Genomic DNA, 12,575 nt, shown 5'->3' with positions numbered 1-12,575 from the left:
AATCTATAAAGGAAGAAAGTATGCAAAGTGAGGGATTCTTACTCCTCTTTTTAATAGCATGTTTTAAGCAATATCAGAAAGGTCAGAGGATATATGAGGCACTAATAAAAAATATTTCATCCGAAAGTCCTAATTTTGTTTTGATTCATTTTTATATTGAGTTAGATTCATTTTTAGCCATTGCAGGAAGGTTTGTGTCAGTTTAAGTGCAGCTGGGCTATTTAATTAAGGATGACCTTAAAGCAATGGACAGATTAGTCACCTCAGTAAATCTTATTAAAGGCAGTGCATATATTCCAGAGAACTGCAATAGGTTGATAAGTACAGGGAAAGTGGTTAGCTCTACACGTTGTCTGGGTATAAATGACGCTGAGACAGAGGTACGTGGTGGAAGTATGTTTCTGAGATTAAGTGTGGCACATAGGAACAGAGGAATCAGGAGCCCCTCAACCCCAAACACCATTTAACACAATCATGGCTGACCTTATTTTGGTCTCAACTCCACTTTCCTGCCTGTTCCCCATAGCCCTTGTCTCGCTTTTCATTAGAAATATATGCATTTCCTTCTTGAATCTGTATTCTGCCTGCACTGCACTCTGGGACAGTGAGTTTCACAGATTCACAATCCTCTGAGAGAAGTAGTTTCTCCCCATCTCAGTTTTGAACCGACCTCCTCTCACTATATATCTTTGCCCGCTTGGTCAAGACTGTCCCACAAGGGGACACGTGTGGAGACCGGCGTCAGGGTTTCTTGCACGATTACAGTCTCTTTGGCTCATTGCAAGTGCAGGTAAAACATCAAGATCTTGGGGCAGGAGGTTTGACCTTCCAGGCTCCAAAATATTCCACAGGCTTTCAGACAGAACTTCACTCTCTTGTCACCCAGAAACACCACTCAACATTTGCTCATGGTCTCCATCCACCCCTGTAGATGTGAGAGAGCTGGCAAAAGGCAGTGCTACACTATAGCAAGGTCTCTCTGGAAATTCTCTGGAAGGCTGCTCAGGAGCAAGGGGAAGTTTCTTTCCCCAGGGATAGCAGCAAGCGGCCAACTGACAGGCAGCAGTTTCCTTCCCTAAAGGGCATTAGTGAACCAGATGGATTTTTCCGACAATCAAATTCATGGTCCTCATTTGACTCTTAATTCCAGATATTTATTGAATTCAAATTCCACCAACAGCTGCGATTGGATTTGAACTTGGGTCCCCAGCTCATTGCCAGGTCTCTGGATTAAGATTCTGGATTAGTGGTGCTGGAAGAGCACAGCAATTCAGGCAGCATCCAAGGAGCTTCGAAATCGACGTTTCGGGCAAAAGCCCTTCATCAGGAATAAAGGCAGTGAGCCTGAAGTGTGGAGTGTTCCCTAATGCTGCCTGACCTGCTGCGCTTTTCCAGCAACACATCTCCAGTTTTTTACTACCTTATCTACCTGCGCTGTCACCTTTAGCGATCTGTGGACCTGCACACCCACATCCCTCTGTATATCAATACTTCGAAGAGTTCTACTATTCACTATATAATTTCTGCCTGTACTTGACCTTTCAAATTACGTCACCTCATATTTGTCTGAATTAAACTCCACCTGCCATTTTTCTGCCCATGCCTCCAACGATCTATATCCTGCTGCATCCTCTGACAATCCTCTTCACTATCTGCAATTCCACCCATCTTTGTATCATCTGCAAACTTACTAATTAAACCAGCTATGATTTCTTCCAAATCATTTATCTAGATCACAAACAGCAGAGCTCCCAGGGCTGATCCCTGTGGAACACCACTGGTTACAACCTTCCAATCCAAAAAGCTACCTTCAACCGCTATCCTCTGTCTCCTATGACGAGGATGATGCACCTATCCATCTTGTCAGCTCACACCTTATACCGTGTGACTTCACCTTTTGTGCCAGTATGTCATGAGGGACCTTATGAAAGGTTTTACTGAAGTCCATGTAGACAACACCAATCACTTTTCCCTCATCAATCACCTTCGTCAACTCCTCAAAAATCTCGATCAAGTTAGTGAGGCAGGACCTTCCCCGCACAAACCCGTGCAGTCCATCTTGACCATGACTTCCCTACCACTGACGTGAGACTCACAGGTCTGTAATTTCCAGGATTATCCCTGCTATCTTTCCTAAACAATGGGACAATATTGACATTTCTCCAGTCCTCTGGAGATCTCACTGTGGCCAAAAAATGATACAAAGATCTCTGCCAGTGCTCCAGCAATTTGTTCTCTTGCCTCACTCAATATTCTGGGCTAGATCTCACCAAGACCCAGGGACGTATCTACCTTATTACATTTTAAGATGCACAACACCACTTTCTTTTTAAAAGAAGCTTGACTGAAAACTTGACACCCCCTTCCGTGAGATCGTCCACCATCAACTCCTTCTCTTTGGTGAATAACAACACAAAGTGTTCAGTTAGGACCTCACCTATCTCTTCTGATTTCACACATAGATTCCCTCCTTTGTCTTTGAGTGGGCCAGTCCTTTCTCTGGCTACCCTCTTGCTTTTATATATGTATAAAAATGTTTGGGATTCTCCTTAATCCTGTTCACTAATGACGTTTCATGACCCCTTTTCACCCTTCTAATTCCTTATTGAAGTTCTTTCCTGCTTTCGTTATATACTTCAAGGGCTTCATCAGTTCCCATCTTCCTATGCTTCCTTTTTTCTTTCTGACCAAGGCCATAGTTTGGAAAACCTGGTTGACATTGAAACTTGGTTGGCATGGACAAGTTGGACCTAAGAGTCTCCTTCCTTGCTGTATGACCCTGTGACATTTAATTGCATGTACCATTAGCCGTGTTCGGTGCTGTCAATATTTTTTGAAGCTGTTGGCTAGTTTTTGCTTGTTTCCTTGGTTGGTTATGGCACTGAACAACATGATATTTTATTTATTTCCCAGTCTTTCCATGATCCTCCTCTCTCATACCCAGTGGACAGCATTTGGCTAGAATCTTCTACTGAGATATGTCCCTTGGCTGCTGATAACTTCAACCAATGATGTTACACCGTGAATCACATGGTGTTAGCGACTGCCTCTCTGATCTGAAGCATCAAATCGTGACGGACTTTGTTATTTGAGGCACCAGTTTTATTTTAGTTTTGTCAGAGAAGATGGATTATTGTCAATGATTATAGATAACAATATTGCAAAGCACTGTCACTACATGCTGTCATCTGTGAAGCTGTTTAATTATTCACATCAAAACAAAATGATTTCCATTGAAGTAGCACCCTCAAAGCTTTACAGTTCCATCCATCAGGAGCCCATGATGTCCCACGGCACTTTTACAGATTGCACTAGTTTCAATGGAATCCTGTGCTTAACCTTCAGCAGAGTAATGTCAACCCTGATGAAATTTGGAAAGTTGAACAGGGTTCAGAAGAATCCAGGGACATTGTGTGAAAGACATGACGCAGAAGATTCCTTTGATCTCCACAAAGGTTATGCATAATCCCAAGCCACATCTGCACAAACCTTGGCAGATGTAGATATTGGATGCTCAGATGGAAAATGTAAAGAGTTTTTGAGTCATAGAGTTGAACAGCACAGAAACAGACCCTTCGGTCCAACTCATCCATGCCGACCAGATATCCTAAATAAATCTAGTCCCATTTACTGGCGTTTGGTCCATATCCATCTAAAGCCTTCCTATTCATGCACCCATCCAGATGCCTGTAATTGTACCAGCCTCCACAACTTTGTCTAACAGCTCATTCCATACACACACCACCACCTGCGTGATAACATTGCCCCTCAGGTCCCCTTTGTATTTTTCCCCTCTCCACCTAAATCTATGCCCTCTAATTTTGGACTCACCTACCCTGGGAAAAAGATCCCGTCTATTCACCCTATGCCTGCCCTTTATGATTTTATGAACCTCTATAAGGTCACCTCTCAGCCTCCAATGTTACAGAGAAAATAGCCCCAACCTAATCAGCTTGTCCTTATAGCTCAAACCTTCCAATCCCAGAAACGTCCTTGTAAAACTTTCTGAACCTTTTCAAATTTAACAACATCTTTCCTATAGCAGGGAGACCTGAACTAAATGCAGTATTCCAAAAGTGGCCTCATCGATGTCCTGTACATCTGCAACATGACCTCCCAACTCCTGTACTCAATGCACTTACCAATAAAGGCAAGCGTACTAAACACCTTCGTAACTACCCTGTCTACTTGTGACTCCACTTTCAAGGAACAATGAACATGTATCCCAAGGTCTCTTTGTTCAGTAACACTCCCCAAGACCATACCATTTCAGTATAAGTCCTGCCTTAAATTGCCTTACCAAAATGCAACACCTCAGATTCATCTAAATTAAATTTCGTTTGCCACTTCAAAGCTCTGCAGTCTGAGATTGTGAACACTTAGAATCTTCCAGATAGAAATTGGAATGCCTCAGTGCCTTGTTGACAACTAGATGCATCACGATGACAGAGCAGAGTCCTTGATTCCATAACTGGTTTAAGGCCCTTAACATGGTTGTTAATGTATACATATTTCAGTAATTTAAAAGAGATAGTGTCATAGAGTTGTACAGCATGGAAATAGACCCTTCAATACAACCAGTCCATGCTTGATGGAATCCCAAACCAAACTAAACTAGCCCCATCTGCCTGCTCCTGGCTCATAACCCTCCAACCCTCTCCTATTCATGTACTTATCACATTTCTTATAAACATTACCCATATCCACCACTTCCTCAGGAAGTTCATTCCAGACGTGAAGCACCCTCTGTGTAAAACATTTGCCCCGCATGTATTTTTTAAAGTCTTTCTCCCCTCACCTTAAAAATTTGTCCATTGGTCTTGAAATCCCCTATCCTCGAGTAAGGACAAGTGCCATTAACTCTATCTGTACCCCTCATTATTTTAGAAACTTCTTTAAGGTCACCTGTCAACCTCCTATACTCCAGTGAAACAAATCCCAGCCAGTTCAGCCTTTCTTTATAACTCAAATCTTCCACACCTGGCAACATAGGGCGGCACGGTGGCACAGTGGTTAGCACTGCTGCCTCACAGCGCCAGAGACCCGGGTTCAATTCCTGCCTCAGGCGACTGACTGTGTGGAGTTTGCACATTCTCCCCGTGTCTGCGTGGGTTTGCTCCGGTTTCCTCCCACAGTCCAAAGATGTGCAGGTCAGGTGAATTGGCCATGCTAAATTGCCCGTAGTGTTAGGTAAGGGGTTAATGTAGGGGTATGGGTGGGTTGCGCTTCGGCGGGGCGGTGTGGACTTGTTGGGCTGAAGGGCCTGTTTCCACACTGTAATGTAATGTAATGTAATCTAATCTAATCTAATCATCCTGGTAAATCTCTTCTGAAACCTCTCCAGCTTAATCATGTCCTTCCTATAACAGGGCGACCAGAACTGGTTACAGTATTGCAGAAGGGGCCTCACCAATGTCCTCTACAACCCATTCTAAATTCCTATACTCAAAGGGCTGAGCAGTGAAGGCAGGCATGCCAAAATGCCTTTTTAGCTAACCCCTGTCTTTACGTGATGCAAACTTCAAAGAATTATGTTCCTGCGTCCCTAGGTCCTTCAGTTTGACAACACTACCCAAGGCCCTACCATTAATTGTATAAGCCAAACCCTTGTTTGTTGTACCAAAATGCAATACCTCACATTTATCCAGATTGAACTCCATCTGCCATTTTTCAGTCCATTGACCATTTGATCAAGATCCCTCTGTAATCTTCGAAAACCTTCTTCACTGTCCATTATGCCACCAGTTTTGGTGTCATCTGCAAACTTACTGACCATGCCTTCTATATTCTCATCCAAGTCATTTACATAAATGACAAACAGAAGAGGACCCAGAACTGATCCCCGTGGAACACTGTTGGTGACAGGCCTCCAGTCTGAAAAGCAACCCTCTGCCACCAGACTCTGTTTCCTGTCGTTAAGCCAATACTGTATCCAATTGAGGAGACCATCTCTCAGTAGAGAGAGAACTGTGCTAACCCTTGACTGTGTTAATCTAGAGACTGGAGGCCTTCCAGTTCATCCTCCTTGTCAAATTGACTCGAATCATAAGCAAAGTTTATTATATTCATGGCCTAATGATAGGCATTGCTCATGGAGAGGTTTCCCTTCAGTGAAAAGCGTGCTGGGTCTGCTTGTGATACGTTGGTAGTGTCCCTACGTTTTGAGCCAGGAGGCCCAGGAATGAATATCATTTGCTTCAGAGGTCATGATTTGGAGATGCCGCTGTTGATGTGGGGTGTACACAGTTAAAAATCACACAACACCAGGTTATAGTCCAACAGGTTTAATTGGAAGCACTAGCTTTTGGAGCGCTGCTCCTTCATCAGGTGTTTGGAGCAGCGCTCCAAAAGCTAGTGCTTCCAATTAAACCTGTTGGACTAAAACCTGGTGGTGTGTGATTTTTAACTTTGCTTCAGAGGTGTGTGATAACATCCCTGAAGAGGTTGGTTAAGAAATATATATTCAAAAAATTTGAGCCGGTTGGGCCAATACTCATTATAATTTAGATGAATAAGGAGTGACCCTATCAATACTTAGAAGGGACTTGACAGGATACTGGGAGGATGTTTTCGCTCGAGGGAGAATCTTAAACTGGGGAGCCACACTTTCATTTTAAAGGGTCACCAATGTAAGATGGAGATGGGCAGGTTTTGTTTGCTCTCTCAGAGAAGTATCCAACTTGGCAATGATCTCCCACAGCAAGCCGTGGAGGCTAAGTCATTACTTATGTTCAAGTCTAAGTTATTTGATCTGCAAGGGAGTCAAGGATAAAGGGGAAGGTGGGGTGTGGGAGTGGTTAAGGCACCGTTGGATCAGCCATGATTTTATTCAGTGGTGGAGCTGACATGATGGCTTACTTCCTGCTCTGACTTCTCAGAACCTCAGATACCCTTTACAGTCAGTGAAGTACTTTTGAAATGTCGTCACTCCTGTCATTAATATGGAAAATTCCAGAAGTCTATTTGCATACAGGAAGGTCTATACTGCATTCAACAATTGCGAAAACCTGTTATTAGCGTAAAGTTTTCCATTTACTAATTCGAATCTGATCCTTTTTGTCCAACTCACGCAATTTTGCTTTAGCTCAGAGATGTATACAAATGTTGTGAGACTCCCTGTGTTGTGTTGCTGACAAACTAGTTGCAAAGCTACACATTAGATCTGTATCTCTAGATTAAGGAATTCTGAGAACACAGAAAGCTAACGTGTCTGTATTGTGTTTCAGTGCTGTACAGTTCTTGTAAAACTTTATCAGTAAATGCACTTTGACGCAAATTGGCTAATTTAGTGAATGCAATATTGTTCTTTTAGTCCTGCCCTTTCCTCAGTTAAACAGCAAAAAATCTGACTTTAATTTGTATTGCATAATATTTGTTCACGTTACAGTTTACTGCTCTGAGAAAACTTTGAATCAAAATTAAATGCAAACATATTTACAAATGGTTCATCCAGTCAGGATGTGCAAGCTTAGCTGTGTTCAGTACGGGTTAAAATATAGCACTATATTGTGTAACTAGGTCACAGATGCTTTAGCAGAGAGTAGTTAGATAGTTTCTTTAAAGTGACAACTCGTAAATGGCTGACACTGATACTACCTCCTCAAGAACTGACTGAAATTAATTGCACTTACACAATGCCAAAGTTACAATTGCCCCACACAGTAGCATTTAAAGGGGCATTACCAGCACAGATTTCAGGTTGAAAAACCCTAAATTACTGCCGTCAAATGGATCAAATCCAGGTGCATCGAAATAGAGGCACATGTGACAGATTACACTCCAGATAGTTATTATGAAAATTATGGTCTATTCACATGTTTACAAATTAGCATTGAAGGTTTACCCTGCTGTAAGGATTCACATGTTTACAAATTAGCATTGAAGGTTTACCCTGCTGTAAGGATTGCAAGTGACAAATTCTGATAACTATGCTTTTTAAAACAGTGATTTCTTTCAGCCAATCTCCTTGTTTAATCTATAACTGATCCCAGGAATGATGCCAACTGCGTGTCTCCTTGTAAACTTAGTTTGAACTGAGAGAGTTTGACTTTTGTTTCTCCTCTGCTCATATTTGTTTTCCTCAAAGGCATCTCTCCCAAATAAGTTTAAAAATAATTTGTGATGAACGCCAGGATAGGCTGAGGCCATTCGTCCCCTAGAGCTTGGTCTTTCCTTCAATTAGAAAACACCTGATCTGTAGCTTATCTCCAGCTACCGCCTTAGTTCCTTGGCCTGTTATAAGCTGAATAAAAGTCAATTGATCTCAGGTTTGACAGTTTCAACTGACCTTTATCAACCATATCTTTTTAGGGAAAGCATTCTCACCTTAGAATCCCGCAGTGAAAACAGAGGCTGTTCAGCCCATTGAGTCCACACCAACCCTCCAAAGAACATCCCATCCTATCCCCAAAATCTCACATTTCCCATGGCCAATCCATCTAACCTGCACATCTTTGGAAACCCACACAGACACAGGGAGAACATGCAAAGTCCACATAGACAGTCGCCCCCTGTTCCTTGCACTTTGAGGCAGCAGTACTAACCATTGAGCCACCATGTCTACCCTTAGCACGAAGAGCTGCTCTCTGTCGTCACCCCCAAACAGATGGACCTTGGTCTTCTCTGGGTCCCACATGAGCAGAAAGTTTTTCTCTGTCAACTTCATGATCTTTTGCATCTATGTGGAGCATCAGGCAGATGTGTTCCATATTTTGCCTTGTGCTTTCCCCCTACTTTAACCATGGTGCTCACTCCCTCCTCACTGTCTCTCCATTCCTCTGACTCCGTCCTCTATACATTTCCCTCTTCCCTCTCGTTTCGGGGGGCAGTGTCCAGCTGGTCTTCAGTCTCTGCAATCCCCTCCCTGAACCCGCTTGTTGTGGCGCAGTGGGAATCACCCCCACCATGGATATTTCTGGGGTTGAGTTCCTGATTCCATCGGTGTAGAACAGAAAAGCTAGGAGCAGGAGGAGGACATTCAGCCCCTCGGGCCTGCTCCACCATTTCATACAATCATGGATGATCTCACCTGGGCCTCTGTTCCACCTTCCTGCCTGCACCATGTCTGTGTCTAATCCAGGTTGATTATTCCCTGTGGAAAGTGCTGTCGCTCTGACCAGGTGGGAAAAATTTCCAAGCACTATTTTGGCTAAAAGAAAAAGCCAGACAGTTCTCTTGGTGCCCTGGACAATATTTGTTGCTCGGGCAGCATGACTCAAAACAAAATGGATTAGTTAGATCCCTGGCACATCAATTCGGCAGAGCTTACTGTGCATAAATTAGCGGCTGAATTTCACCCGTCTTGACTTCCGAAGACTTTTCTGGGAAGGGCTTTGGGCCTTGCTGAGATTGTGTGTGCCGGTGAAGGCTCTGTCTTATTTGTCTTTTCAGGGAACCTCTTCTGAGATCTTGTCGTTTGACCCATGATTGGTGATTGGAGGAAGGTTTCAGGGAGATGTCAGAGGTTGGTTCTTTACACAGAGAGTGGTGGGTGTGTGGAATGCACTGCCAGCAGTGGCATTAGGGACATTTAAGCGACTCTTGGATAGGCACATGGATGATAGTAAAATGTATGTAGGTGAGTTTGATTTTAGAGTAGGATAAAAGGTCGGCACAACATTGAGGGCCAAAGGACTTGTACGGTGCCGTACTGTTCCTTGTTCTATGGTTTATCAGAAGTACCTCATGCAAATTGCCACCTATTAAGACACATACAAACCTCTTCCATACAATTTAGCAGCTCTTGAAATTGCTCTGGATCACTCCCATGACTTTCCATTGCAACCCATCCACGCCCAGGGCATCATCCCTGTCTTATCCTGGATTCAAACCTCACTACAGATCTTGAGCACATAAGGAGTGAGGCTGCCAGTCCAGTGCAGCACCGAGGGAGGGCTGCACTGTTAAAGGTGCTGTCATTCGGATGCAGTACTAAACTGAGACTCCACCTGCCTTTTCAAATAGATCACATGGCACTACTTTGAAGAACAGTACAGAATAATCCGCAGCTTTCAACAACTGTCCCTCAGTTAAGGGCAAAACAGATTATCTGGTCATTGTCACATTGTTGACCACATGCATAATTAAAAGAAAGTTGGCGAAATACAGATGTTAGTGTTTGGATCTCTCCCTCAGAAGGAATGGAGGCATTGATCATTGATTAAGGCAGAGATAGATAAAGTCTTATTAGGCAGAGGAATCAAAAGTTATCGAGAACATATGGGAATGTGGAATCTGAAACACAAACAAATTAGTCATGACCTTATTGAGTGGTGGCCGAATGGTCTACTTATAGAGTCATAGAGCTATGCAGCATGGAAACAGACCCTTTGGTCCAACCCGTCCATGTCGACCAGATATCCCAACCCAATCTCATCCCATTTACTACCATTTGACTCATATCCCGCGAAACCTTTCCTAGGCCTTTTAAATATTGTAATTGTACCAGCCTCCACCACTTCCACTGATAGCTCATTCCATACACGCACCACCCTCTGTGTGAAAAAGTTGCTCCTTAGGTCCTTTTAAAATCTTTCCCTTCTCACCTTAAGCTTATGTTCTGTAGTTTTGGAAGGTCACCCCTCAGTCTCCAACATTCCAGGAATAACAGCCCCAGCCTGTTCAGCTTCTCCCTGTAGCTCAAATCCTCCAACCCTGGTAACATCCTTGTAAATCTTTTCTGAACCCTTTCAAGTTTCATAACATCCTTCCTATAGGAGGGAGACAGAATAGCACGCAATATTCCAAAAGTGGTCTAACCAATGTCCTGTACAGCTTTCTACTCAAATTCAACTGTTTGTACACTGATATAACCAAAGCAGAGGCAGAATATTCAGATCCCTACAATCTCTATCTCTGGAATGTCACCACTTCAGTCTAACTGGTCCTGAAACTCATCGATAATTTTACCACCAGGTCAGTCATGTCCGCTCCAGGACATCTCCACAGGAGTTCCTCAGGGTAGTAACCTAGGCCCAACCATCTTCAGCTGCTTCATCAATGACCTTCCTGCCATCATAAGATCAGAAGTGGAGATGTTTGCTGATGATTGCACAATGCTCAGCATCATTCATGACTTCCAGATACTGAAGCAGTCCATATCTAAATGCACCAAGATCTGGACAACATCCAAGCTTGGGTTGACAAGTGGTAAGCAGCATTTATTCCACACACCATTGCCAGGAAATGATCATATCCAGTAGGAGAAAATCTTACCATCATTGCATGATACAAATTGTAATTACCATGGCTGAATCCCCACTAGCAACAGTCTAGAGGTTAACATTGATCACAACTAGATATATAAATATTGTGCCTACAAGAGTGGGTCAGAGGCTAGGAATTCTGCTGCAGGTAACTCACCTCCTCTCCTGAAAACCGTCTACCATCTACAAGCGACAAGTCTGGAGTGTAGTAGAACATTCTCCAATTTTTTGGATGGGTGCAGTTCCCACAAAGGTTGAGAAGCTCAGCACCATCCAGGACAAAACGGCCTGATTAATTGGTACGCCATCCACTAACTTCAACATCCACTTCCTTCACTGCAGCAAATCAACAAAGTTCCTGAGACAGCACCTTTCAAACCTGAGACTTGGATTATGGGATCGGAGTCCCAAATGGCGATTCTTAGGGATCTGAGGCAGCAATAGTTATGTTGGTATTGTGGAATCCAAGATAGTGGACTAAGATGGCTACATGGGCCCAGAGAGCAGTGGCAGCCATTGCCAAATGAACGATGAAGGAGGAGGCGTCTGGCAGCAGTGGGAACAACAAAAGGATGAGGCGAAGGTGGCTCCATGGCAGCCTGGCGTCTCCCAGAGAGTGAGGAGCAGATCCCAGGCTGAATCCCCCTGGCCCGGATTCACAGGCTGAGCCGAGGCTCCAGGTCTGAGGCTAGACCCACCTGAACGAGTGCAGAACCACTGTGACCATATATGGTGGTATTGCTCGGTTGAGCATGGGTTGGGGCTTCAGTGGTACGAAAATGGCCTATGGCTCCAACTTGGACATGGCCATCATGTGAGTGGCGGTGGTGGGAGCCTATAACCGATACCCAGAGCCTGTGACAGAGACCCTAGCCGATGTCAAGCAGAGTAGCAGAGGGAGGAACAAGAAGGGCAGAGAAAGAGAAACTCGCCATCCTGACTTGGATATAGATCAAAATGTTGGAACTCCCTCCCTAATAGCATTGGGGAAAGTACATGTTTCACATGGACTGCAATGTTTCATAAACAGTCACCTTCTCAAGGGCAACGATGGCTGGGAAATAAATGCTGGCCCATGTCCCAATAATAATTAAGAAAAGTTTTATACAGTCACAAGCATCCAGTCCCTCCACCACCGACACTCCGTTCCAGCAGTGTGTATTATCTACAAGAAATTCACCAAAGATCCTTAAACGGCACCTTCCAAACTCACAACCACGTCCATCTAGGACAAGGGTAGTAACAATATGGGAACACGTTCCCCTCCAAGCCACTCACCATCCTGACTTGGAAATATATCACTGTTCTGTCACTGTCACGGGGTCAAAATTCTGGAGTTCTCTCCCTAAGAAGACAGCTCAGCACCACCTT

General features: G+C 43.8%; 1 protein-coding gene across 1 annotated transcript in view; it reads left to right on the top strand.

The window, feature by feature from the left end:
- Positions 1-12,575, top strand: part of sema4ba (sema domain, immunoglobulin domain (Ig), transmembrane domain (TM) and short cytoplasmic domain, (semaphorin) 4Ba) — a 469,915-nt gene that overhangs the window by 149,559 nt on the left and 307,781 nt on the right. The gene's annotated exons all lie outside the window — the stretch shown is intronic.

Source organism: Chiloscyllium plagiosum, unplaced genomic scaffold (assembly GCF_037043375.1).
Source record: "Chiloscyllium plagiosum isolate Xiang-an unplaced genomic scaffold, Cpla_swu_hap1 HiC_scaffold_39, whole genome shotgun sequence".
NCBI classification, from domain to species: domain Eukaryota; kingdom Metazoa; phylum Chordata; class Chondrichthyes; order Orectolobiformes; family Hemiscylliidae; genus Chiloscyllium; species Chiloscyllium plagiosum.
The sequence above is the reverse complement of the archived record's forward strand: the minus strand, read 5'-3'. Positions and strand labels throughout refer to the sequence as shown.